This window comes from Mastigoproctus giganteus, chromosome 1, assembly GCF_048544385.1.
Source record: "Mastigoproctus giganteus isolate SK-2022 chromosome 1, ASM4854438v1, whole genome shotgun sequence".
In the NCBI taxonomy this organism is placed as follows: Eukaryota; Metazoa; Arthropoda; class Arachnida; order Uropygi; family Thelyphonidae; genus Mastigoproctus; species Mastigoproctus giganteus.
This window is the reverse complement of record NC_143575.1, coordinates 75392751-75420650: the sequence shown is the minus strand read 5'-3', so window position 1 is coordinate 75420650 and position 27900 is coordinate 75392751. Positions and strand designations below refer to the sequence as shown.

Below are 27900 nucleotides of genomic sequence, written 5' to 3'. Positions count from 1 at the left end.
CCACTACTACTACTAGTGCAAATGCATCATTTTAACATAGCTATCTACCGAAGTAGTTAAATTAATTAATTTAAGTAATTAATTTAAGTCATTCTGCCTCGTACCATGAGGCCTTTGCCCTTAAATATTTTATACCCATATTCTTATTTATTTATTATTTTTTCATTTGAGAATGTGTGTTATTTTATAGTACAGCAGTTTATGAATAACATTATTAGTTACCACGAAATTGGCATGAGATGGCAGGCCATAACCCTTGGTATAATCCGTTCAATCGAGATTTCACTATATTACGGTGCGTGAGTTTCCATTTATTTATATCTTATGCTCCACACAGTAACCGGAAACCGAATGACGTAGAGTTTAATGACGTAGGATATGTCAAACGTTCCCCTAGTGCTGAAAACCACTAAAAAACAACTAATTCTAAAGTATACGAACTTTAGGGTTATTATTGTTTTTTTTTTGACCATTAATTATTCTGATGTTTTAGCAAATTCGTTCTCTCTTGAGTGCCACAAGCACCAGTAATGTAATTATTGATTACTAGGGATTTTCCCAATTCATGGTTTTGTAAGTTGGCTAAAATTTGGATCCGTATCTGTAATATTGAGTAGTAATTGACTGTATATATATATGTGTATATATGTTTATATATATATATAATATTTCAGATTAAAACAAAAAAAAAACCTTGAAGAGTTAAATTATATTTTTTTTACAGAATCAAATTCGTTTAGACTGTCTTATTTTTATAATTAGAAATTGATGATATGTTGAGCGACACAATAACACCGATCATGAATGTAAATCATATGAATATGTATTGCCCACTATATTTTGACCGAAGAAATCGTGCAACTGTGGTAGTATGGCGTACCTGTATGTAATATGCAATACCTCAGAAATACCAGAATTCAAATTTATCAGAGCACTCGTTAGCACTTGACATTCTTGATGATTCATTCTGAAAAGTGTATGGGGGGGATAATTAAAAAAAAAAAACTGTTGTCGATATACATCACATTTATAACGGTTGAATTTGTGGTATTGATATCACAAAAATATGCATATGATTCTGTTATTATTATTAGCCACATGATGCAAGGAAGCCTGAGGCTTATGCTGCACCAGCCAAAAAAAAAAAAAAAAAATTGAGTTACCCCGATAGAGAGTCAGATGGGAATCACCAAGAAAGAGAAGAATGATGATATCCAGCTCAGGACCTTGGGTATGCTAACCCACCCAAGGTCCTGAGCACCAGATGTGAGCCCCTGGGGGCTGTTGCATATTATCTTTTTATAGGAATAACAATGACAGTTGTACATCAGCTGCTTAAACTAAAAGCGCCTCCGTTGCCAGGTGGGCAGGAGTGGCAGTGCGTAGCACATGTTTGTTGATTAGACCAGAGTTCGAGCCCGTGACCACCAAATACGGAAGATGCAGAAAGGTCAGGGAATGACCACCACATAACCGCGGAGCAATATGGCCTTAGTTGCTAATGCTCCTAAAAACCAAATAACAAACAAACAAGCTTAAACTAAAGGGAAATTTTCAGAACATTTTCTTCTATGAAACAGTTTGAAGCTCTCCCTTGTTTCGTTATTTATTTATTTTTTTTTTGCAAGCACACAGCTAAATGTTCATATACCAGAACCTTTAGAATTTTTTAAAAGTTAGTTTATGTGTAACCCATACAAATTTAAAATTACTCCCTCTTATTACTTCTGAGCTAAATCTTTTATTTCTACATTTAATAACTAAGCAAACGAGAGTATTTTATCTTATTCTAGAGCAGTGGTAAATAATAAGTGTTTAACAGCAGAACAATGAACTTCTGCAGTGTGTAAGTCCATTGTTCTGTTTCTCATTTTGTGTGCCAAGCATATTACTAGTGTAATAATTATTTTTTGCTGGTAATTGAGAAAGGGAATGAGACATTTTGTTTGGCATTTAATATATGCCTAGTGAGCAAACGTATCGACCTTTCTCCTATGCTGTTCCCATTTTCACATGGTTTCTGTGAGATGCCAGTGACAGGTATCTGATGTCGCCGTAATGCTTCAATTTTTGCCAGTTAAAATGTGAACAGCTGACAAAAATAAAAATGTTCATATTGCATCTGCCAGATGCCGTGCAAACAACTAAGCTTCAATCTGGGGGTCAGTGATCTTGAAATTTCTAAAAAAAAAAAAAAAACACATTCAGAACTTCTTTATTATTACTATTGGTTTCTCTCATTTATTTTCATTTGATATTTTTGATTGGGTTTAACAAATCACTAGCAGTAGCCTTCGTGAAAATTTCGCAATTGGTAGAAAAGTTTTTTTCGCTTACTGTCCTAAAGAAATGTAGCTTGTGGTTGGTCGTGAGCAGGTAAGCCAGTACGCATCGAATCCCTTCTCATTTCTTATTTCTGTAAAATAGAAATATTCTTATCATTCATCATTCTTCTCTTTCTTTCTTCTCTTTCTTGGTGAAATCATCATTCTTCTCTTTCTTGGTGATTCCTTTCTACTTCTGACTCTTGTTTTCTCTCTCTCTCTCAGGGTAATTCAGAAATATTTTTTTTTTCTTGGATGGTGTAGCATAAGCCTCTGGCTTCCTTGCACGATATGGCTAATAATAATAATAACTGTTTAACAGTTAACATCTTCCTGTGGCTCCATCTATGAAGTGAATGTTGAACCGTTCTTGTTTGTACTACAAAACTGGCCTGTTCCGTAAAATAAAACTATTCAGAATTTTTAAATTTTACAACTTTGTGAATAGAAATAGCTTCAATTTGAGACCACTTCCAGTTTGACCATTAAACCTATCATTCACACTGATGGAGTAAATAAAATGGCTTCCGTATTAAATATAAAGATAATTAACAGATCACCATTTTCAGCTCAGTAAAAAAGCTAAAAATTAATTTTTCATAATTAAAACAAAGAAGGGGGTTAAATGGACCCAACTCACATGTCATTATTACAGTTGAGATTGTGAATGAGTGAAGGTTAATAACATCAATTTGTTTCATATTATGAATGATAACTGTCCTTGCCATGTAATGAGGTAACTTGCCCCTATAGGTTTAGCTAGGGTAATTATGAATGCACTTTTGTTTCTTAGATGATGAAGGTAAAATGAAATTTTGAAGAATACACATGATATCAATTCAAATACAATGTTTAAACAAAATTTGAATTTATTCACTCAATTTTTTAATACTTTTTCAACTATTTTAAAATTGTACTTCAGTTATTTTGATCCCTCAAAGTAGTAAATTGTGAATGATATTCATAATTATCCCTAAACATGTGTGACTACTTTAATTTTTCATGTTTTAAGCATATTTACATGTTTTTCCCTTTTTATATTATTTCTCAAGATATTGTTTTTCTAACATAATATTTTAGTTATTAACCATATTATTACTGTACATTTCAGATGAAATTTTACAAGGGGGTTCAAGAAGTTCGTACCCTGACCTAGATAAAACATCAGTATGAAGATGCCATTTTTAATATAAGTTGTCTACATATTTGATAACTAGCATGTGAAATTTCATTCCCATAGGTACACCAGAGGTGGAGCCTGGAATCTGAAGAAGGACGCTATAGTTAACAAAGTGGAGTATTGAGTCGTGATCAAGTTCCTGCATTTGCAGGACAAGAAAGCTCGGCAAATTGATGAAGAAATAAAGGCTGTGTATGGGCAGAATTGTCCATTCTATGACATTGTAAAAATGTGGTAATGGGAGTTCCAGTGTGATCACACAAGTGTCTTTGACGAGCCAAGAGAAGGACGGCCTCAACATTCACAGACAGTTAGATGGTTGCAAAGGTTGAGCAGCTGGTGCTGAGTGATAGATATGTGACAATTCATTTAATTGCAAATGCAATTAAATGAACTGCCCACAGCATGTTGGTCCAAGGTTGGTCCAAGGTTGCTGACGCTTTTGCAGAAGCAATGTCAAATGCAGTGTTCTTGCAACTGTCGGATTTGTGTAATGTGGATGTTAAAAACTTTTTTGATTGGTTGTTGACGAATGCTGGGTGTACCAGTATGATTCAGAGACTAAGGACATGTCAAAGCAGTGGAAGCACACCTCTCTCCACCTCCCGAAAAAGTTAGTATTTTGGAACAGAAAAGGGGTTATCCTGGCAGATTACCTACCTCGTGGTTCCACACTTACCAGAGAATACTACAGAAATCTTTTGAAAAAGTTACGTGATGCTTTGAAGGTGAAAAGGCGTAGAATGTAGAATGTTAACAAAAGTTGTTTGTCCGTCTTCTGTCAGGCAATGCACCCACTTACAAGGCCATTGCCACGACCAACTTTGTTGCCCAGTGCAGTTTCGAACTACTGCTGCACCCACCCTATTCTCCTGACCTAGCACCATCAGACTTCTTGTTTCGAGAAATGAAGAAACCATTGCGGGGATGCCATTTTGATTCGTCTCAAGAAGTAATCGATGAAGTGGAATCGTGGTTTCAGGCAAAAAGTTTGGACTTCTATGATCAAGGCATTAAACAACTGATCCATAATATAAATATATTTCTTGACGAAATGTCAGAGTATGAAAAAGGCTGTTTAAGCATTACCCATGCTAAACAGCCTTTTTCAACTGATCCATAGATGGTAGAAATGTATTATACATGGAGAGTACATAGAAAAGGATTAAACTTCCTGTGAAGTTTCACCTTTCTAGGGCTATTATTTCTAGGTAAGGGTATGAACTTTTTGATACCCCCCTCATATAATGAAGTGAATAATAGTGATTAAATAATCTGTAAAAGTGTTTAGATTTTTCAAAACCCTGCCATTGAGCTTATGTAAAAAAGAAAGTAGTAGTAGTAGTAGTGGCATGTGATGCAAGAAAGCAAGTGTATGAGCTTATGCAGCATCAGCCATAAAAGGAAAAAAAAAAAAAAATTGCACCATTCCTTCCAAATGCCTGTCCAGTTCCTCCTTAAATTTATTTAACCTATCAACTTCCACAACGACAGATGGAAGTTTGTTCCAGCAATTAACCACCCGCTGGCTAAAGAAAAATTTCTGCACATCTATTCTACATCTGTCTTTTCTTAATTTGAATTTATGCCCCCTTAGGTTCGTAATCTGAACAAGTGGAAGGATCCCATCAGAATTCAGCGTGCTCAACCCATTCAAAGCCTTATACACCTCAATCAGATCACCATGCAGGTGCCTAGTCTCCAGCCACTGCAATTTGCAGAACTTAAGCCTCTCTTGATAAGAGGATCCCTAAAGAAGTGCCTAAATACAGTGTAGAACAGTGGTTCCCAAACTTTTTTCTCTGGGCCACACTTTCAGAATGAAAGCTTGCTTGTGCCCACCGAATTTTTTATCAATAAGAAATACCTTAAAAAAAAAAACCACTCCTAGCAGTGCTTTATTCATAACATAGAGCTCAACTACTTTATATGATCATGAGACATCCAGAAAGTATAAAACAATTCAGCTACATAAAAACATGATTCATTCACAAAATATACAAATTCAATGAGAGGTGTGAGCTTGTTTTTGTTGGGTAATCTCATTTATATTAGGTCTAATTAGAGACAAACGAATCCTCATCTACACAAATAAGCCTTTCTCTTTTCTGGTTTTTGATATTTGTCAGAGCTGAAAATCCCATGTTCACAACAATCAGAGCCAGCCTATCCATTAGGCAAACCTAGGCAGTCTTTTAGGGTTCATTCAAACAAAATGTAATAATTATTTCAATTAAATAAGATAATAATTATTTTTAAATAAAGAAATAACATTATCTAAATATTTTATCAAATATTTAGATAGATTTTATCAAACAGAATACAAATGGGGCACAGTTGTATTTGCCTAGGGTGCATGAAACCCTTGTTCTGGCTCTGACAACATGTGGAGAACTGTAGAAGAATGGATAATACTCTTGAAGAGCCGCATGGATACTGTTTCTTGTTGTATATCCTAAAAGAGTCTAGTGGCATACTCTCTTATTTCAATTTTAAGATGCGATCACTCAAAATGCAGGCCATTTCCTCCTCATCTAATGTCAGATCTGAACAGTTGGAATGCTCAAAAGGATCTCTAACCCAGTCAGATTTTTCTGTAGACAATGATGGGAAGTACTGATCAATCTTTTCTACTAATGTTGCAAGATGTTCCTGTATGAGGCCGTACAATTCATTGCTTGTTTTAAAACTTTTTACTGGTGTCAAATTTTGAGGTTATGTTGCATTGCCTTTCGAAACCAGAGCTGAAGCTTTTTTTTTAATGTAGTCAGTTTGTCTGTAGTTGTGAGAATATTGTCATCATGGTCTTGCATACTGGCATTGAGCACATTCAACCAGGAAAAGATATCAGCCAAATATGCCAGCTTTGCACACCAGTCATTCTCATCCAGTTGGTGGTACAGTGGGTTCCATTTTTGTTCCAAAAATGCTCTTAACTCGTTCTTCAATTCCAAAACCCAATTTAAAACTTTTCCATGAGACAGCCAGCAAACCTCTGTTTGCTGAATTAGCCATTAGTGTTCTGATTCCATTTATTTGCATAGTTGAGCAAATAACCATGCCTTTAGTGGTTTTGCTGTGATGAAGTGCACAGTCTGATCTAGAACCAACTTCAAATCAGCTACAAGGATCTTGCTGACTAATGCCTTTCTGTGTAAAAAAACAGAGTTGATATTACATCTGGATTTTTCTTTTTGACAAGTGACACCAAGCCTCTCACATTCCCTATTATATATGGGATTCCATCCGTACAAATTCCAATACAATACAAGAATCCCAAGAAATCTCAACTTTTTCCAAATACTCGGACAATATTTGGAAAATATCTTGTTTTCCGGTATGTTTTTCAAGTTCCTTGCAAGATAAAAACTATGTGATTATTTTATCATGTGAATGAATCTGATTTAGGCAAGCAACTGTGCTTTTCTGCTAATGTCGCTCAATTCATCAACTTGAATGGCAAATTTAGAATTCTTCATACTTTCGGAAACATGCTTCTGAATATTAGCTGACGTATCAACTATTATTTTGCTAATTGAATTTTCATAACTTCTCGCTCAGCATCATCACCACCAAACAAAGTTTTCCCAACCAAGCAGCTGGCAGACAGAATCAATTTTTCAGCTATTGTATATGGTTTTATCTGTTGAGCAATCAATTCAGCCACTTGGTAAGAAACAATCTGACAGTCATTTTTCATGATCCTTGGACGATCGTTGGAATTTTTGCTGGTCCAAAATTTTTTCAAAATATTGAACATCCTTGTTTGCCTGATTTTTATGTTTTGACAACAGATGTCTCTTCATCTTGCTTGTGACCATACTGGCATTGGAAAGCTTCATCACAGTTCAAACACATATGCTGAAGTATGTTTTTATCTCCAGTCCATGTGAAAGCGAGACTCAAATAGCTACTTGATCCATATATTGTCGAGAAACTTTCTTTTTTGGAGGTTTGCCCTGACCTGATACTAGTGTCAAATTCTACGAGTCTTCTTCAGCACTCTGTTCAACCTGCTGGTATAGTTTTGATGACGACAATTCTGGATCACAATGTGGACTCAGATTGTCCTCATCCACACTTGCTCTCACTTTGGAAAAATATGTATCCATGATCTGCTAATAAAAAATTACTATAAATTAAGCAATTACATAGTATAACAATTGCTTAATTACATAATGAAGCAATTGTTATACTATTCATTGTGCACACTATAATATTTAACACTGCACTTAACACAGAGGAAGATGACACCTTTCAGCTATCTAATAAATAAATCAGTTCTCACCTTAATTTAATTACTTTTACACTGCACTAATTATAATACTTGACAGTACATTAATTATAATAAAACTGACTGAAAGCTCTTGCCACTCTCCTTATATATATAATTTTAATATATTCATGAAATGTGTAGAAATTTCTAGAAAAAATTGGCAAATTCTATTTTTAAAAAGGTTAAACACATTTTAAATAGTATATTTATAATTTACATTATTTTTAACTATTTTTTGTTATTATTAAAATCTATTTGATATAAAATTAATTATATTACAGAATAAAGTCTGGAAAATTCTATGGGTATTTATAAATATACATAAGGGTAAATATACATATATTTACCATATTATATTGCATGTAACAAAATAAATAAGAAAATGATCTTCATATTTATTTTTGGCATATGAATTTTTTGAAAATGTCTTTAAATCCTTGATTGTCTTTTAATCTTCCTGCCCCACCTGCCATCCTTTCGCACTGCACCATTTGGGAACCACTGGTGTAGAAGATGTGCAAAGTACTATTGATGAAATAAAAATAAGACACATACAAACAAACATCAGAAAAATATGATGTCTCTACTTCTGTAATTTCTGGGAGAATTAGTTGACAGGTTGTGAAAAGGGACACACTTGGAGCCGGTCAACCAATTTCCTTTCCTAGCAATGTTGAGGCCAAGTTGGCTAAATGCTTAGTTGCAAGGTCAGAGATGGGCTACTCATGTGATAAGGAAGAATTTTTAAATTTGATAAAGACTTGGTTCAAGATAATAACATTGACCCCATTTAAAGCTGGGCATCCTGGACAGGATTGGTATGATGGATTTATGAAAAAAGAATCCAAATTTATCAATAAAGAAAGCAGAACTTAGAAAAACTCTTTTGTTCTACACTTGTCAAGATTTGAATTTTGTGAACAAACTTGATCCATACTACATTCACATTTCACAAGTTATTGTAAATAAAGAGTTTCAGTAGGACCTTGGGAAGTACATTTGCAATTATACTAAAAATTTCAAAATTTTGTTGAAGAACTCCATGTAATTTTGAATATAAAAGTGTAAGTTCATTCATGCATAAATTATGATATTTAAGTTGATGCACATAAAAGGAAATAAAAGTACCCAGCAAGTTCAAGATTTTGTTTTATTCAAACCAGTTTCAAGTTAGGTGGGTTGGTAGTTGACTTTGTTGAAATGCATTGAAAATTACCCTAATTTTTGTGAACTGAAAAGTTTTTGTATATTTTAGCTAGATTTTTCATTGTTGTTTCAATATCAACTACTTTACTTTGATTTTTCTTTAAATTGTTGTAGTAGTAGTAGTAGTGGCATGTGATGCAAGAAAGCAAGTGTATGAGCTTATGCAGCATCAGCCAAAAAAAAAAAAAAAAAAAATCACACCATTCCCTCCAAATGCCTGTCCAGTTCCTCCTTAAATTTATTCAACCTATCAACTTCCACAATGACAGATGGAAGTTTGTTCCAGCAATTAACCACCCGCTGGCTAAAGGCAAACTTCCGCACATCTATTCTACATCTGTCCTTTCTTAATTTGAATTTGTCCCCTTAGGTTCGTAATCTGAACAAGTGGAAGGATCCCATCAGAATTCAGCGTGCTCAACCCATTCCAGGCCTTATACACCTCAATCAGATCACCGCGCAGGTGCCTAGTCTCCAGCCACTGCAATTTGCAGAACTTAAGCCTCTCTTGGTAAGAGGATCCCTTCATTCCCCTCACCAATCTTGTTGCCCTTCTCTGTACACGCTCAAGTAAATCTACATCCTTCCTAAAATGAGGCCTCCAGACCTGCAGTGCAGTACTCAAGGTGTGGCCTGACCATTGCCTTATACAGAGGGACAATCACCTCCTTCTCCCTGCTAGCAAAATTCCTATATATCATTGATAAAACCCCATGACCTGCCCTGGCAGCCTGTCTGCATTCCTCAGAAAACTTCATATCTGAATGCACAATTACTCCCAGGTCTTTTTCATTTTCTACCACCTTAAGTGTAGTACCACACAGTTGGTACGTTTCTCTGGGGTTACTTCTACCCATATGCAGTACTTTGCATTTGTCAAGGTTAAACTTCAGTTGCCACTTCTTAGCCCATCTGCCCAAATTATCTAGATCCTGTTGCAGTAGCACACTGCCATTACTGTCATTAACAACCCTGCCAACCTTTGTATCATCTGCAAACTTCGACATTAAGCCTGATATACCTTCATCAATATCATTGATAAATATACAAAACAACAGTGGACCCAACACCGAACCCTGTGGAACTCCACTAATAACATTAGTCCACAAAGAGCAGCACCCATTGATTACCACCCTCTGTCTTCTCCCACTTAACCATCCTTTTATCCATTGTAGCAACTTATCCTTAATACCATTCTGCTCCAATTTGTACAATAGTCTTCCGTGCGCAACAGTGTCAAAAGCTTTCCTGAAATCCAAATATATGATATCAAAATTATTTTTTGCATCCAGTTCCTTTGTAACCACATCATAATATCCTATCAAATTTGTCAGACAAGACTTTCCCTTAACAAACCCATGCTGTGTCAGAATTATTGCTGCAGTCTTGTTTAGATGATCCTGCAATGCATCCTTAACCAGTGACTCCATTATTTTACCTGGAACAGAAGTTAAACTAACTGGTCTAATTACTTGTGTCACCCTTCGATCCCCCTTTGTGAATTGGGGATACATTTGCACATCTCCAGTCCGTGGGAATCTCCCCTGAGTCCAATGATGCTCTCATAATTATGGCTAAGGGTTTGCTTAGTTGCTTTGCCGTCTCCTTTAATATAACTGGATAGATCCCATCCACCGCAGGTGCTTTTCTAATGTTTAACTTCAACAATTTATCCTCCACTTTGCTCTCAGTTATTACAAAATCATTAAGCACCCTGCTACAATTTGATAACCTTCTGCCATTTTGAAACCTTAATAACTCCTCATGTGTGAATGTAGATGCCAAATGCTCATTCAGTTTGTTTGCTATCTGAGCAGGATCATCAACAGTCGAACCATCGATATCAAGTGGACCAATCAGATTCATCCCCTTCCTTTTAGAGTTTATATAAGTAAAGAAATCCTTGCTGTTTTTCTTAGCATCTTTTGCCAAGGATTTCTCGTAATCTGCTTTCGCCTACCTAACCTCTTTTGTGACCTGATTACAAGACTAGCTTATATCTGCCATAGGCTTCTGAGTTGCTTGATAATTTATATGCATCCCATGCATTTTTCTTCTCTGTCACGAGTCTCATTAGTTCATTAGATAACCATTTTGGCCTAAACCTTGAACAATATTTCTTAATAGGTATGAAACTTTTAGTAGCATCCACGATTAATTCCTTGAATGCTTCCCACTTAGAATTTACTGTTGGTAATGTCGTCAGTTGATCCCACTGTACAGAATTTAAAAACCGTCGGAGACCACTGTACTCACCCTTACGGAAGCAAAAACCCTTTCCTTTACCTCCGATGGTAATTAAATCTTTAAGTAAATCCCACATCAGTACACTGTGATCACTGCCACCTAGTGGTTACTTTATCTGCAAATTCTTAATACACGAATGATCACTGCTGATAACCAGATCAAGAGTATTACTTTCTCTGGTTGCCTCTTGAATATGCTGCTGCAGAAAACAATCATCCAATAAATCCACAAAAGTCTGACTAGTGTGTGAGTGACCAACCCACAAGTTCCAGTCAATATCTGGGAAGTTAAAATCTCCCATCATAAGACATTCCGATGTACTAGCCCACTCTATTTCTCTGTACAATTGTTCATTGTACTCATTTGTGTCATTAGGCCTATAACACACTCCTACTCTTATTTTTGCTTTCACAGTGCTTATGTCACACCAAACTGACTCAACAGTGCACTGTTCATCTATATAAACTTGATGCACTTCTTTTGATTTTATGGTTTTCTTAATTAACAGCATAACACCTCCTCCCTTTCTATCCCGTCTATCCTTTCTGTACACGTTGTACTCCCCAAATTCCAGTTCCGCATTCCTTATATCTGTGTGACACCACGTCTCTGCTATCCTAACAATATAATGTAATTAATGTATTTCAACATAATTGACAGCAGAGTAATTGATTTTAAACTGAGTTGTTGATTTTATTAATTTTACATTTTGTGCTAGTAGTGAAACTAATACTAATTCTGGATCCCCTCATGAGATTCATGAATAGACTTCCTGTACTCTTTAAAAACCAATCCAAACTAACTGTCCAGGCTCCCTCTGACCCCTTTTGGCAGAAAGGTCTCCCCCCCCTTCTCCTGTGGCTGCAGACCTTGAGCTACGGTAGTTTTGGCACTGCTTTAAGCCAAGGATGCTAAGTCCATAAAGCCCTATAAGGTTGTATATATTCTGTTATTGGTTTGTCTATTTTGTATAATCTACCACTGCTTTTACTAGGTTTTTTCTCCTATGTTTTTAGGAGGAAAAAATTCTTTTTTTTTTTCTTCCTAAAATTCAAGATTTTGGGGAGGGGAAGTAGAACCCTTGCCCTTAAACAGTATAACATTGATCATGATGGTTAAAAATAACGAGGGAAAAAAAAAAAAAAAGAGGCCAACACTGGTAAGCCAGGCAATTATATTTGCTGAAAATTAAAAAATAAATTTATTAGAAATTTATTCTTAGGCAGTACTTATAGTTTTATTAATTTTAATGTATATGCCGTATATATGAGTGAGTAAATATGACACACACACACACACAAGGTTATATGCTATAATACCCTCTGGAATTAGATTGATATACACAGCATACTCTCTGCTTTTTGTAACATTCAGGTTTGGCACTTATATTGCTTATAATGGGCAGGAGTTGTCCGTCAGTCAATAGCAAAATTTCCAATCATTGCTATTAGTCAGGATTTTATTGAAGATCAGGAGAAGTCCTACATCAAAATCAGGAGAGGCCTGATCTTGATGCAGCCATTTTTGTATTGCTGTTAAAAATCATGTCCTCCATGACACTATAGTGGGTTCACCACTTGCCATTCATTTAGAGTGGTCTGGTTTCGAATTTTCTCAGGTCATGGAAGAATTCTTAAGCCTCAAATGCCCTTTTGGTATACAGCAGACACCACTTTTTTAAATTTTAATTTTGGGAATAAAATATATCTGTCCTCTTGCCTTTCCCCACCAATATTCTTTAAATGACAGTACAGTAGTTTCATTTTGATTCACCCAATTTAGGAGATAAATAGCTTATTTGTTTATATCTTATTTGTGCAGGCCAAGCTCAATACAGTGAAGTTAAGAAGAACAGAGGAGAGGAGAGGAGAGTAGCCAACCCAAAGAAAAATATGGTTGTCATGAAATTGGGGCATAAAGTCATAAATTTTTGACAAAACAAGGAAATGGACTAAAAGTTATTAATGAATGTATGAAATGCCGCTACTCCTGTTTAGCAGATGAAATTTTTGGTCTAAGCAGTTTATAAATGGGGTTAAGAGGTCATAGGAGATGACCCCCTCCCATTCAGAATGCCAACAGAAGTGACATCTCCAGTTACATAATAAAAAATTTGAAGACCTGGATATGCAAGATAGATCACTAAAGTGTCTATAATTGCCAGATAATCTGCTTTTTCCAACCATCCTCCACGAATGCTCACACCTTTTCAGAAACAGTGCAGGGCTCAATTTGTGTAGAAATCTTGCACATGTATGATGCAGATCCATGATGGTTTCTTTAAAGAATTATAATTGATAAAAAATATGGATTTAATACTGATCTTGAAGCAAAACAAGAGTTCACGTAATGGAAACACCATTGTTCACCACTCCTCTCCTCCCCCCCCCCCAAATTCAGAATTTAATCCTTTGCCAGAAAGGTTGTGAACGTCATTTTTCGAGAAATGGAAGAGATTCTTTTCATAGACTACATGCTGCATAAGTAAACATTCACCAGTGTTGCCTATGCTACTTAAAAATTTATGGGGGGGGGGGCATAAAATACAGAAAAGAGGAAGGTGACATGATGTGTCCTAGCTTCTTCATGTCAGTTCTACTGTACATAAGTGCAGTAAAGCAATTGCTGCTGTGAGAGACTGCATATTCCAGGTGGTAAACCACCCACCCTACAGTCCAATCTGGCTGCAGTGATTATTCCTTTTTAGAAAGAAACACCTGTCTGTTTATGGTAAGGTCATGAGTAAGATGATTGCAATGGTCTTAGACAATTTTTCAGTTCTTTTCAGAGAGATCAACTGCAAATTCTAAATGATAAGCTACTAAGCTTTGATACCATTTAAGAGATATTGTTCAAGGTTTGGACCTGAATGGGTATCAGATGAACCGATGAGACTAGTGGCAAAGAAGATAAAATGGGATGATTATAAATTATCATAGGATACAGAAATGTACAGGAAGTACAAACTAGTTTGTAGTCAAGTCACAGAAGGGGTTAGCCAAGTTAAGGCAGATTATAAGTAGCCTTTGGCTAAGTTCAAAGAAAAAAAAGCAAAGAATTCTTTGCTTATTGTATAAGGCAGTGATCAGACTACATCTTGAGTACTGCATACAGATCTAGGGGTCTCATTTTAGGAAGGCTGTGGAGATGCTGAAACAGGTACAGAGAAGGGCAACAAGATTGGTGAAGGTTACAGAGGGATGCTCTTATCAAGAAAGGGTTTAGTTTTGCAAATTGTAGTGTCTGAAGCCCAGGCACCTGCAGGGTTGTCTGATTGAGGTGTTTGTAAGGCTTTGAGTGGCTTGAGCAACTCAGTTTGTTATTTGGTTTTTAGGAGCATTAGCAACTAAGGCCATATTGCTCCGGGGATATGCGGTGGTCATTCCCTGACCTTTCCGCATCTTCCATATTTGGTGGTCACGGGCTCGAACCCCGGTCTAATCAAGAAGCGTGTGCTACACGCTGCTGCTCTTGCCCACCTGGCTACAGAGGTTCTGAGCAACTCAGTGCTGATGGGATTCTTTCTCTTACTCAGACTATGCAAGTGGGAGGCATGAATTCAAATTGAGGAAGGATGGTTGCAGAATAGAAGCATGGAAGTTTGACTTCAGCCAACAGGTGGTTGATTGCCGGAAGAAGCTTCCAACCATTGTTGTGGAAGTGGATGGCTTGAATAAATTCAAGGAAGAACTAGAAAAACTGTTGGAGCGGATGGATAGGTGATTGGGATTTTTTTTTTTTTTTTTGCTGATGCTGTATAAGCTTGCTTTCTAGCATCATTTGCCACTAATAGTAATACTATTCACAAAGAAAGGGGGAATTCAAAGTGTGAAGGGCTCACATCTGGTGAATATGGACTTGGCAAACCCATGGTCCTGAGCTGTGATTCCTTTCTACTTCGGATTCTCTCTCTCTCTCTCTCTCTCACTCTCACTCACTCACAGGGTAACTTGGGGAAATTTTTTTTTTTTTTTTTTTGCTGGTGTAGCATAAGCCTCAGGCTTCCTTGCACCATATGGCTAATAATAATGTAATTGCAGACATGTAGGCTTGACTTCCATCCTGGAGAAAATGGTGTCATTGCTTAAAGAAGTATTACAGGATCATCTTAATAGGAATGCAATCATCGTACAGAAATCACAGCATGGTTCTGCAAGGGGAGATTAGCTACTGTGACCTAGTAACAAAGGGAACTGGATGCCAAATATAATTTGGACATCATATACTAAGATTTCAGAAAAGCTTTTGATACCATTCCACATAAATGACTGCTATAAAAATTGGAGTAGTGTAGCATTAGGGGTGGTTACTGCTATGGATAAAGTGATGGTTGAGTGGTAGAAGACAGAGAATGGTTATACATTGGTGCTGCTCACTTGGACTGCTGTTATTATTGAAGTCAGTCAAGGTTCAGTGCTGGACCCTGTACAGTTCTCAGTATTTATTAATTATATTGATGAAGGCATATCTAGTTACGTAATCTTAGACTAAGTTTATAGATGTGATACAAAGGTTGGTGAGGTCATTGATAGGAATGATGACATACCACAACAAGATCTGGAAAAAATCGGATGGGTGGGCCACAAGAATTAAAAATTTGAGGTTTAATATTGATAAATGTAAGGTACTGCACAGATAGCAGTAATCCAAAAATAATATACAAGTTGGGTAGTACTACATGCAAGGTGGTGGAGAATGAAAGTAACTGTGCAGTCTGTTGTGAAGTTCTCTGAGCAGTGCAGATAGGCTGCTAGAACAAGTCATCACGGTTTGTCAGTGATATACAGGAATTTTGCCAGCAGTACAAGGTGAATATCCTTTTGTATAAGGCAATTTGGGCTGCATCATGAATAAATACTGCCTACAGGGCTGGATGGCTCATTTTAGAACTACAGTGGGGCCCCAACATCCAATGGTAATTCGTTCCACAAAACCCATTGTATATTGAAAATATTGTAAGTTGAAACCAATAAATATATTGATTTCCTGTAATTCATTCCACAAAAACACATGAAATAGGTATTTCTTACATGTTATACTTCATTTTTACATTAAAATTTGTGTTTTATAAAGATTATTTAATAAATAGTCATAAAATATCTTAAAATAAAAAAACAATAAATTAGCTTTTAACTTGGACTTTAAGTGCAGAACTGATGAAATCAGTGGTGGCGTAGTGGTGGTGGTGGTGGACTATATCAAGTGTTAGGTGTCTTTTCAGTCTTTTGTTGCTACTGGCAACGAAACTGTCCAAAGTTTATATGTTTTTTATGACTTTTTTTGTAGCTTCCTGAAGTAAGAAATGACCTCGTTTTCCATTTTGCATATCATGAGTTCCTTGTTTTCAACATCGGGGTGTTTTTTTACCACTTCGCTTAAATGCCCCCAACAAGAAATGACAGTCTTCAGCTGACACTTTATAGGGGTCTTTTTCTTCCTCTCCAGTGTCACTCTCCATAATTTTCTCCAACTCTTGTAGCTCCTCTGTTGTTAGCACACACCCATGAGCATCAATAAGGTCCTCCACAACCTCTTTGCTAAACTCCAGACACATTGATTTACCAAGAGTGACAATATCATTTGTCAAAACACCATCACTTTCAAATCCGTCAATGTTATGGATAATTAAAGGCTAGATATTTTTCAAGGCTGAATTTAAGCACCTGGTGGAAACGTCATTCCAAGAACTTACAATCAGCCTCACACAATCCAGCATGTTGATCTTCGACCTCCAAAAATCTTTGAGGGTGACAGCATTTTCACCAGAGGTCACTGCAAAGCAACTTGCAAACATTTTCGTGGTGTAGATTTTCTTGAAGTTTGCAATCACTTGCTGGTCCATTGGTTGAAGAAGAGGAGTGGTGTTGGGTGGCAAAAATTTGACTTGAACAAAGTCAAATTGCACCTCAAGAGATTGAACAAGGTTGAGATCATGGACTGGCACATTATCCAGCAGGAGCAGTGCCTTCCCAGGAAGCTTATTTTTCTCAAGATAACTCTTCACTGAAGGACAAAAAACTTCAAGCTCCCATTCATTGAAGACATATCCTGTAACCCAGGCCTTCTTGTTACTGCACCAAAACACTCCCAGCATGCCTTTGTTAACCTTTTGTTGTTTAAATATACTGGGGGTGTTAAAGTGATATACAAACAAAGACTTCAGCTTAAAATCTCAAGAAGCATTGGCACCCAACAGGAGAGTGAGCCTATCTTTCATAGGCTCATGCCCAGGTAAACTAGCCTCATCCTTAGTGATGTACGTTCTCCTGGACATTTGCTTCCAGAAGAGGCCGGTTTCGTCAATGTTAAAGACCTGCTGGGGAAGATAACCCTCCTGATCAACAAACTCTTGGAATTCAATTTTAAAAGTCTCAGCTATTTTTTAACAGCACTGGATGCCTCCCCAAGCCTTTCAACACTTTTGATATTCACCCTTTTTTTGAAGTACTCAAACCAGCCTCTGCTAACTTTAAAGTCTTCAAAGTGCATAGTACTGTCACTGGTTGATGGAGCTTTAAGTTTCAGATCATCATAGATCTAAAACAATCATACGAGAGATGTTTCACACACCATGTGTTGAACAATAAAAAATACGCTAATTGGTTGAAAATAATGGTACGAGTGATGTTCCGTGCGGCACGCATCTGAAAATTTCCACACACGTATCATTCCAGCTATATTGGAAAGCCATCAGCACCTGCAAATATCATTGGCTTAAAATAAACGATTATATAGAAGGTATATCGGTTCCTGAGAATATCGGATGTCGATGTCATCGTAAGTTGGGGCCCCACTGTATGTAGATTTTTTTTTTTTTTTTTTTTTATGTGAACCTCAAACACGAGAGGTATTAGAACCTATAGTACTTAGTACCGTGCTTGGGTTGGAGGTTGAGAAGACGAAAGAAGATATTTGTTGACATTGGACTTGAACTTCTGTAGATTGTAATTTTCAAGAAATACGTATGAAGGAAGGTTGTTCCAGAAAACTGCAGTTGAATGAATAAATGAGGAAGATGAAAAGTTGGTTCAGTGGGTTTGAAGTTGGACAGTAAATGGATGTTGGCTGGTGGCGGCACGTGTTCGGACCTTTTTGAAAGAGAGAGAGAGAGAGAGAGAGAGCGGGAATTATAGAAGCCAATTCAGAAGAACAGTGCCCATGGAAGTATCTGTAGAAGAGGCATGCAGCAGAAACAGTACGTCTATGAGAAGGCGAGTGGAGAGACTCTGTTAGAGATGAATCATTAATTAACCTAACTACCCTCTTCTGAATGGAATCAAGAAGCGTGAGAGAGGTTTTGGGGGCACCACCCCAGATGTGGGAACAATATTCCATGGCAGGGCAGATTTGTGATTTATACAGAGTGAGCAGCTGTTTGGAAGAAACGTAACGCTGAGAGCGAAAGAGAAAACCAAGTTTTTTAGATGCAGAGGAAGCAATATTTGTAATGTGCTTGGCCAAGAGAGATTAGAAGTCAGGGTAATCCCCAAAACAGATATATCATTTTGCCTAGAAATTGGAGTGTCACTAAAGATAAGCATAGGAGCAGAAGAATCCTTTTTGCAAGATATAAGACAAGACTGAGTTTTGGAAGGGTTGAAATCAACTAAGTTGTCTTTGCCCCACTGGAGAATTACCTGAAGATCACCATTTAAGGAATTGGTAGCAGATTTTCGAGAAGCTGAAGCTGATTGAGCAGGACAAGGCTTCTTAAAATGGAAAGTGGAATGCAATGTGCTATCATTGGCAAAACTATGGATAGGATTTCCAGTCAATGGAAGAAGGTCATTAGTATACAAGAGGAAAAGAGTGGGGGAAAGAACTGAACCTCGGGGGACACCGGCATTAGTGGAGAAGTTAGAAGACAGAGAGCCACCTACCATCACCCTCAGTGAGCGATCAGAGAGAAAACTGGATAACCAATTACTAAAAACAGTTGACAAACCATAAGATGGAAGCTTGTTTAGAAGACCTTTATGCCAAACACGATCAAAAGCCTTTGAGATGACAAGAGCAACTACTTGTGTTTCACCGAACCTTTCCATTGAATTAGTCCATAAATGGGTAACATAAGCCAGAATATTAGCAGTGGATCTACACTGACGGAATCCATACTGGCGATCGTTGATCAGACGGAAGGTTTCTAGGTAGTTTAAGAGTTGGCGGTTAATTGATTTCTCCATTACTTTAGAAAGAGTAGAAGTAATTGCAATGGGGCGGTAATTGGATGGAGGGATTTGTCACCCTTTTTAGGAACTGGCTGGATATGAGCAAATTTCCAAGCAGTAGGAAAAACACCTTTGGAATAAGAAAGTGAAAAAAGGCTGCAAAGAATAGGAGTAAGTTCAGGAGCACAGGTTTTGAGAACAAATGGAGAAATACCATCAGGACCTGGAGCTTTCTTAGCATCAAGATTCGTCGAAATCCTTCTGATATCCTTTTGACGGAAGACCACAGGAGGCATTGAATGGAGCGTGTTGGGAATGGTGGAAGGTGTTTTACCAAGATCATTAATACATGAGCTGGAAGAAAAATGGGATGCTAGCAGGTCAGCTTTATCCTTGGCTGAAGTGACAACAGAACCATCTGGTTTGGACAGAGGTGGGAGCAGAGATGGGCAAAAGTTGCGGCCAATAGCTTTGGCAAGAGACCAAAATGCTCGGCTACAATTAGGGCAAGAAGCAAGTTTTCTACTCTTAGCCTGTTCAAACTCTAGTTTAGACTGATTAATAACTGCTTTATAATTGTTGCGAGCTTTGGTGTAGGCAGAAAATGAAACTGAAGAATTAGAAACAAGCCAATTACGATATGCAACATTCTTCTCTTGAACAGCCTTAGCACATTTATTGGAAAACCAAGGTTTACATAAAGGACGAGATTTTAAAGTGGAGTGTGGGATAAAGGATTCCATTCCTGCAAGAATAATTTCACTGACACGATCTGAGCAAATGTTGACATCAGAAGTTTTGAAACAGTAATCCGACGAAGGAAAAGAAGAAAAGAAGTCTCGCAGGTCATCCAATTTTGTAATGCCAAAAACACGAAGTTGGGAATAGCCATGAGATAAAGGTTCCATTGGGAAGAGACAATCACCAAGTTGTGATCTGAAGTGCCTAAAGGACCTCTCACTTCGACCGTGTACTTAGAGGGGTTGTTTGTGAGAAAAAGATCAAGCATATTGGCTGTATGATTAGGATTGTCCGGTATTCTTGTAGGTAAATGAACAATCTGTGCTAGGTCATTAGTAATTGCAAAAGCCTCAGCACCTCGACCTGCTGGATCGGTGTGACTAGAAAATGGAAGCCAGCTGGAGTTCTGAACATTAAAATCACCAAGAAAAATTACCTCACTGTTAGGAAAGTTGGACTGGAGAAAGTCAAGTTGCAAAGAGAGGAAGTCAAAGAGCTCCAAGTGATTAGTGGAGTTGGGAGAACGGTAGACACAACAGATGAATTTGACACAATGTTTTAGAGAGATTTTAAGCCAGAGAAGATCAAAGAGAGGAGATTCCAAATTGCCAAGTCTCTGACAGGGAATATCAGAACGGACATATGCACAAGTACCACCTTTGAGGCGAAAGGAATCATACAGCGAATAATTTGGGCATCTGAGATGAGCGATAGTTGAATCAACCGATAACTGAGATTCTGTCAGAAAAAGTACATGGGGTTTGGCAGACTGCAAGTGGAAATGGACATCGTTGAGATTAGAATTGAGACCACGTATATTTGTGAAATGAATTAAGAAGTGCTTGGGAGGTTTAGATCTTTTCACAGATAAGCTTGCTCTATTAGTTTGACAATTCATGGTGTATTCAATAGTAAGAAAAAGTGGGTGGGACATGCTGTATGAAGTAATGAAATTTTTGGATATGGCGTACACGTGGTAAGAATATACCCAGATCCTTGACATAACGTGGCCTCGACAATGCTCCCCGCATACACACTACTCGAACTCCCTCCAGTCACTATCTGGCAGAGTAGAGGTAGCAAGATTATACACTAGCTGATCCGGAAGCCTCCTAGAGAGTTACCAATAGGTTCGGTCTGGTGTACTAACTAGCGGCCGGCCTGCGAACACCGTTTTAGAGCTTTACTCTCGAAATGTAAGGAATATTGGATCTCGCCACGACGTTCATCATAACCCCAAAAGTCATCAATCATATTGCATGATGGAAGAGACAGGGAAGGGTTGACCGGAACTTAGCTCTAGAGACTAAACATGGGTTCCACCACTTCAAGCCTCCAATAAGCAAAGTGGTGGTATTTCACCGGTTGATGAGAGTCATCTACTGCCTGGTAACATAGATTACTAACAGTCCCACCAGGATTACTAACAGTCCCACCATCGTGAAGGTGCAAGCAGAGGATTTGGCTGTCACAGACCGTCCGGACTTCGCCGAAATTGGGTCCACTTGACTTGAGTGTCACCCGAATATCAGTTCCATCAGCGTTTTAGACTCCCAGGTAGCAAGTACCGCTTGTCTGGCATATCTGAGAGAACGTCTGCGACAACCTCAAGGATAGTATTTTAACTATTTCCAATAATTTCACACCCATGTAAGATGCTCTGCAGGTCATGTTAGATGAAATTATCATTCTTTATGCTTAATGAAAGACCCAATTTCATGGCTTCCCACTTTATGAATATATTTTTTATTCATTGTTTCTCTAATATGAAAATGTAACTTTGGATTAACCAGCATTTTCATTTTGATTACCTGGCCTATTCCCAGGACCTCACTTACACCAACTAAATCAGTGTGCACTCCAAGCAGAATAATTTTCTGAAGAAATGTCAGCTCCAAAACCTCAAAAACATTTTCTTTGTGCTTTTTAATTCAGAAATAAGCAACTTTTAAGAGAAACACTTCACTCAAATTTATTAAATTATGAAACCTACATAATCAAAAATACAGCAGACTTGATATGGATGCAGAGTAGAGAAATAAGTTTAGTTGAGGATACAAAAATAGTCGTTTTACCCTGAAAGACTTCAGTTCTGCAAATTGTGGCACTTGGAAACTAGACATCTGCAAGGTGATGAAATATTTAATGCTTTGAATGGATTGAGTAAACTAAATGCTGATAGCAGCCTTATTCTTTCCAGGACACACATGAACAGACGTAATCTTAAATTATAGGCAAATTTTTTTTGTCTAGATGACGTATATAGTTTTTTTTTAGAGGGGGGAAAAAACTATATATGTCATCTAGGTGTATATAGCAGTTTTTTTTTTAATTTTGAAGATGCTGCATAAGCTTGCTTCCTTACATCATTTACCACCAGTAATAATAATACTAATACTAACAATACAATCAACTCCCGCTTTACGATATTAATCCGTTCTAGAGACACCATCGTATCGTGAAAATATCATACAGCAAACCCAATAACACGTTATTTTTTGGTAATTCATTCCAAGATCTCGGAAGTTGAAATGTTTGCTGTATAATTAAGCTATTTATCTCTCTAAGAGGTGATTTTTATATGAAAATTATATTAATTTTATGTAAAATACTTTATGTAAAATATTTTCCAGTATATACTATGCACCTTTTATATGAAAAAAAGCTGCCCTATAATTGTGGTGCATTGTGTAGGTGCCGATCACTGGTTAGTAATCGTTAGCCAATCACTGGTTAGTAAAATCAGTTGCTTTATAGAATCAAATTTCAAAAAACCAATTCAAATCATTAAAATGCACTACACTTTCATCGTTATCATATGTTCAGTTATAAGAATCAGTTTTGAATGCCTTTTGTGATATTTTTCTACAGCACATTTCTGGAGGTCACTACCATAAAACAATAAAAACAATTTGCAGTTTCCAGTTTATTGGGCTTTTCAGTTAGTGCAATCTATTATAAAGAAAATTTGGGCAGATGGGCTAAGATGTGGCAACTGAAGTTTAACATTGACAAATGCAAAGTACTGCATATGGGTAGAAGTAACCCCAGAGAAACGTACCAACTGTGTGGTACTACACTTAAGGTGGTAGAAAATGAAAAAGACCTGGGAGTAATTGTGCAGTCAGTTATGAAGTTTTCTGAGTAATGCAGACAGGCTGCCAGGGCAGGTCATGGGGTTTTGTCAATGATATATAGGAATTTTGCTAGCAGGGAAAAGGAGGTGATTGACCATCTGTATAAGACAATGGTCAGGCCATACCTGAGTACTGCGTACAGGTCTGGAGGCCTCATTTTAGGAAAAATGTAGATTTGCTTGAATGTGTACAGAGAAGGGCAACAAGATTGGTGAGGGGAATGAAGGGATCCTCTTACCAAGGGAGGCTTAAGTTCTGCAAATTTGCAGTGGCTGGAGACTAGGCAACTGCGCGGTGATCTGATTGAGGTGTATAAGGCCTTGAATGGGTTGAGCACGCTGAATTCCGATGGGATCCTTCCACTTGTTCAGATTACGAACCTAAGGGGACATAAATTCAAATTAAGAAAAGACATGTAGAATAGATGTGCGGAAATTTGCCTTTAGCCAGCGGGTGGTTAATTGCTGGAACAAACTTCCATCTGTCATTGTGGAAGTTGATAGATTAAATAAATTTAGGCTGGAACTGGACAAGCATTTGGAGGGAATGGTGTGAGATGTTTTTTTTTTTTTTTTGGCTGATGCTGCATAAGCTCATACACTTGCTTTCTTGCATCACATGCCACTACTACTACTACTACTTTCTTCATAAGAGCAACCCTTTGTTGTTCTTCTCTGTACTTGTGTACTTGTTCCAGCAGCTCTACATTCTTCCTAAAATGAGGCCTCCAGACTGGTATACAGGTCTGGCCACACTCAAGGTATGGCCTGACCATTGCCTTATACAAAGGGATAATCACCGCCTTGTCTCTGCTATCAAAATTCCTATATATCATTGACAAAACTCCATTACCTCAAGGACAGGAGCACCTGCTAATTTCTGAAGAACAATATTACAAATCATTAACGGAGTATGCACAGAACCTCTTTTCTAGGTGCAGGACTCTACAACCAACTCAAGCCAGGGATAGAAACCTGTAAAGGACTTACTCAAACTTGAAATAAAAAATCTGTACTTGACTGTTTTACCAGCATCGACTTGCTAACCCTGGAACATCCAGAGTAGGATTACCTGCTAACTTTCCATATGATTGGGTAGGCTCCAGTGGTCTTGACCACTCCACCGCAAAATATAAGTCACACCCAGCACTCTCGCTGAGTGGTTTTTCTACCCTTCTGGAGTTATCCCCTCCCCCTTTTCTCCTGGTGGGGCATATGCTCCACTGTCAATTTACGGGATGCCCTTACCTACATCCCCTTACCCTTACTTTCATCCCCCATCTTCTTCCGTACACCCTGTACTGCCGCACTCTACCTTATTTTTTATTTATTTTTATTATTTATTTACTTATTTTATTTTATTTTTTATTATTATTATTTTTTATTTATTATTATTATTGGTTTTTTTATTATTATTATTATTTATTTTTTATTTATTTTTTATTATTATTATTTATTTATTTATTTTTTAATTGGTCTCCGTTCAGGAAGCTCAGGCGACCCTGACGGAGACCTGCCAGAGAATAATGGGCAGCCTGGCTACCTCCTAGTGGTGTGTGCGGGCAACGTGGGGTCCCATCTGGGGTCCTGCGGCCAAATGCCAGGACACACAACAGAACCCAACACACATTCAACACACTACACTTTTTCTGGCATTTACAGTGTTCTGTATTTCTTCACAGTGTACATATGGCGCAGATGTGGGAAACCACAGGTGGCGCCCGACCCTAACACTATGCACACTATGACAAAACTCCATGACCTGCTCTGGCAGCCGTCTGCACTACTCAGAGAACTTCATATCTGACTGCACAATTACACCCAGGTCTTTTTAATTCACCACCTCCCTGTGTGTAGTATGTAGTACCACACAGTTGGTACATTTCTCTTGGGTTACTGCTACAAATATGCAGTACTTTGCATTTGAATCTTCAGTTGCCACTTCTCAGCCCATCTGCCTAACTTTTCTAGATCCTGTTGCAGTATCATACTGTCTTTACTGCCATTAACAACCCTGCCAAACTTTGTATCATCTGCAAACTTGGATATTAGGTCTGATATACCTTCATCAATATCATTGATAAATACACAATCAACAATGAGCTGCACTGACCTGGGGGACTCCGCTAATAACATTAGACCACGTAGAGCAGTGCCCATTTATTACCACTCTCTGCTGTCTCCCACTCAACCATCCCTTTCTTTATCCATTGCAGTAACAGTATCAAAAGCTTTCCTGAAATCCAAGTATATAATATCAAAAATATTTTTTGCATCCAGTTCCTTTGTGACTACATCGTAGTATCAAATTGTTCAGACAAGACTTCCCCTAAACAAACCCATGCTGTGTCTGAACTATTACTGCTGTCTTGTCTAGGTGATCCTGTATCATCTCTTTAACCAGTGACTCCATTATTTTCCCCAGAACTGAAGTTAAACTAACAGGTCTATAATTATTTTGTCACCCTTTGAAACCCCTTTGAATTGGGGATACATTTGCAAATCTCCAGACCATTGGGACCTCCCCTGACTCTAAGGATGCCTCATAATTATGGCTAAGGTTCTGCTTACTTGCCTTGTTGCCTCCTTCATCCTTCCTAAAATGAGACCTCCTTGATAGATTCCATCTGCCCCAGGTGCCTTTTTTGTTTAACTTCAACAATTTCTCCTCCACTTTGCTCCAAATTATTACAAAATTGCTTATCTCCCTGTTAGAATTTGATAAACTTCTGGCATTCCCCTCCTTGAATAACTCCTCGTGTGAATATAGATGCAAAATACTCATTCAGTTTATCAGCTACTTCAGCAGGATCATCAATAATCGAACCATATATGTTAAGTGGACCAATCTGATTCATCCCCTTCCTTCTAGAGTTTACATAAGTAAAGAACTCTTTGCTGTTTTTCTTTGCGTCCTTTGCCAACGATTTCTCGTAATCTCCCTTTGCCTGCCTAACCTCCTTTGTGACTTGATTACAGACTAGCTTATATCTGCTTTAGGCTTCTGTGTTGCCTGATAATTTTTATGCATCCCATGCATTTTTCTTTTCTGCCACGAGCCTCATTAATTCATCTGACATTCATTTAGGTGTGAACCTTGAACAGTATTTCTTAGTTGGTATGGAAAGCCTATTAGCCTCCAAATTAAGTCCCTGCAGGCTTAACATTTAGAATTCACTTTTGGTAACATCATCAGTTGATCCCACCGTATAGAAATTACAACTGTCTGAGACCACTGTAGTCATCTTTACGAAAAAAAAAACCCTACCCTTTACCCTTGATGGTAGTTTACATCTTTATGTAAATCCCACATCAGTATACTGTGATTGCTGTCACCCAGTAGTTCCTTTATCTGCAAATTTGTAATTTCATGAATAATCACCGCTGATAATCAGATCAAGGGTATTACTCCTTCTGGTTGCCCCTCGAACATGTTGCTGCAGAAAACAGTCCTCCAATAAATCCACAAAAGTCTTGCCAGTTTGCAAGTGACCAACCCACAAGTTCCAGTCCATCTGGAAAGTTAAAATCCCCCATTACACGACATTCTGATTTACTGGCCCATTTTATTTCTCTACACAACTGTTCATTCTACTCATCAGAGTCATTTAGCCTATAAAAAAAAAAAAAAAAAAATTGGCCTATAACATACTCCTACTCTCATTTTCCCCTTCCCAGTGTTTATGTTACACCAAACAGACTCAACATTGCACTGTCTACCCGTGTTAACTAACAGCATAACCCCTCCTCCAGCCGACCGGGCTAGCCGAGTGGGTAAAGTACCTGCCCGGCAACTCAAAGGTCGCGGGTTCGATTCCCGCCTCGGGCTTGGATCAAAGTACTGCAAAAACCTTGGGAGGTGCAATATGGCCACAGAAGCCGATGTGCCAACAAGTACCAAATCAAAAAAAAAAAAAAAAAAAAACCCTCCTCCCTTCCTACCCTGTCTGTCATTTCTGTACACATTTTACTCCCCAAATTCCAATTCTGCACTGCCTATATCTGTATGACACCACGTCTCTGATTTCCCAACAATATCTGTCTTTGATGTCTTGATCAGCACTTCAAATTCATCAATTTTATTTACTATACTTCTGTCATTAGTGCACATGCATTTGTTCTTACTCTTAGTTACCCTAACACAGCCCATGTATTTACTTGTTCCGTGATGACTCCCAGCAGCTCTTAAAATCCCCAGCAACTTGCTCTCTAGGCTGCTGCTCATTTCAATACAAGCAGTGCTTGCGGCTACTGTTAAACTTTTAGTCTGTGGATCCGCCCAATCTGACAGTTTTCCGACCCACCTAACATTGCCTCGATAACATCAGCAAATATTTTTGCACCCTTTCTACTTACTGTTTCTACAGGGATGGGATACACTCTCACCTGTTAGCATGCAGAGACCACACTGAAAAAAATTCTACCCCATGAGCCTTCCACAATCTCTCCAGGGCCGAATTGATTGACAAGTCTCTCGTCATATACTCCTTCCTATTGTGTCTGGGCAGAATTGCAGACACTTTGAAATTAACCCTAACTCGCGACTTTTTTTTTCCAGCAATGACCTGTACTTGTCAAGTAAATCTGGAGATCTCTTACTCTTAAGGTCATTAGTGTCAACG

General features: G+C 37.8%; 1 protein-coding gene across 2 annotated transcripts in view; it reads left to right on the top strand.

The window, feature by feature from the left end:
* The first annotated feature begins 454 nt into the window (after window positions 1-454).
* The window catches only part of LOC150090897 (GTP-binding protein Rit2-like), a 130146-nt gene continuing 102700 nt past the window's right edge, over window positions 455-27900 (top strand). For both annotated transcript variants that reach the window (XM_090380552.1, XM_090380542.1), the window contains exon 1: window positions 455-573. The gene's annotated coding sequence lies outside the window, so the exon portion shown is untranslated. The remainder of the gene's footprint in view (window positions 574-27900) is intronic.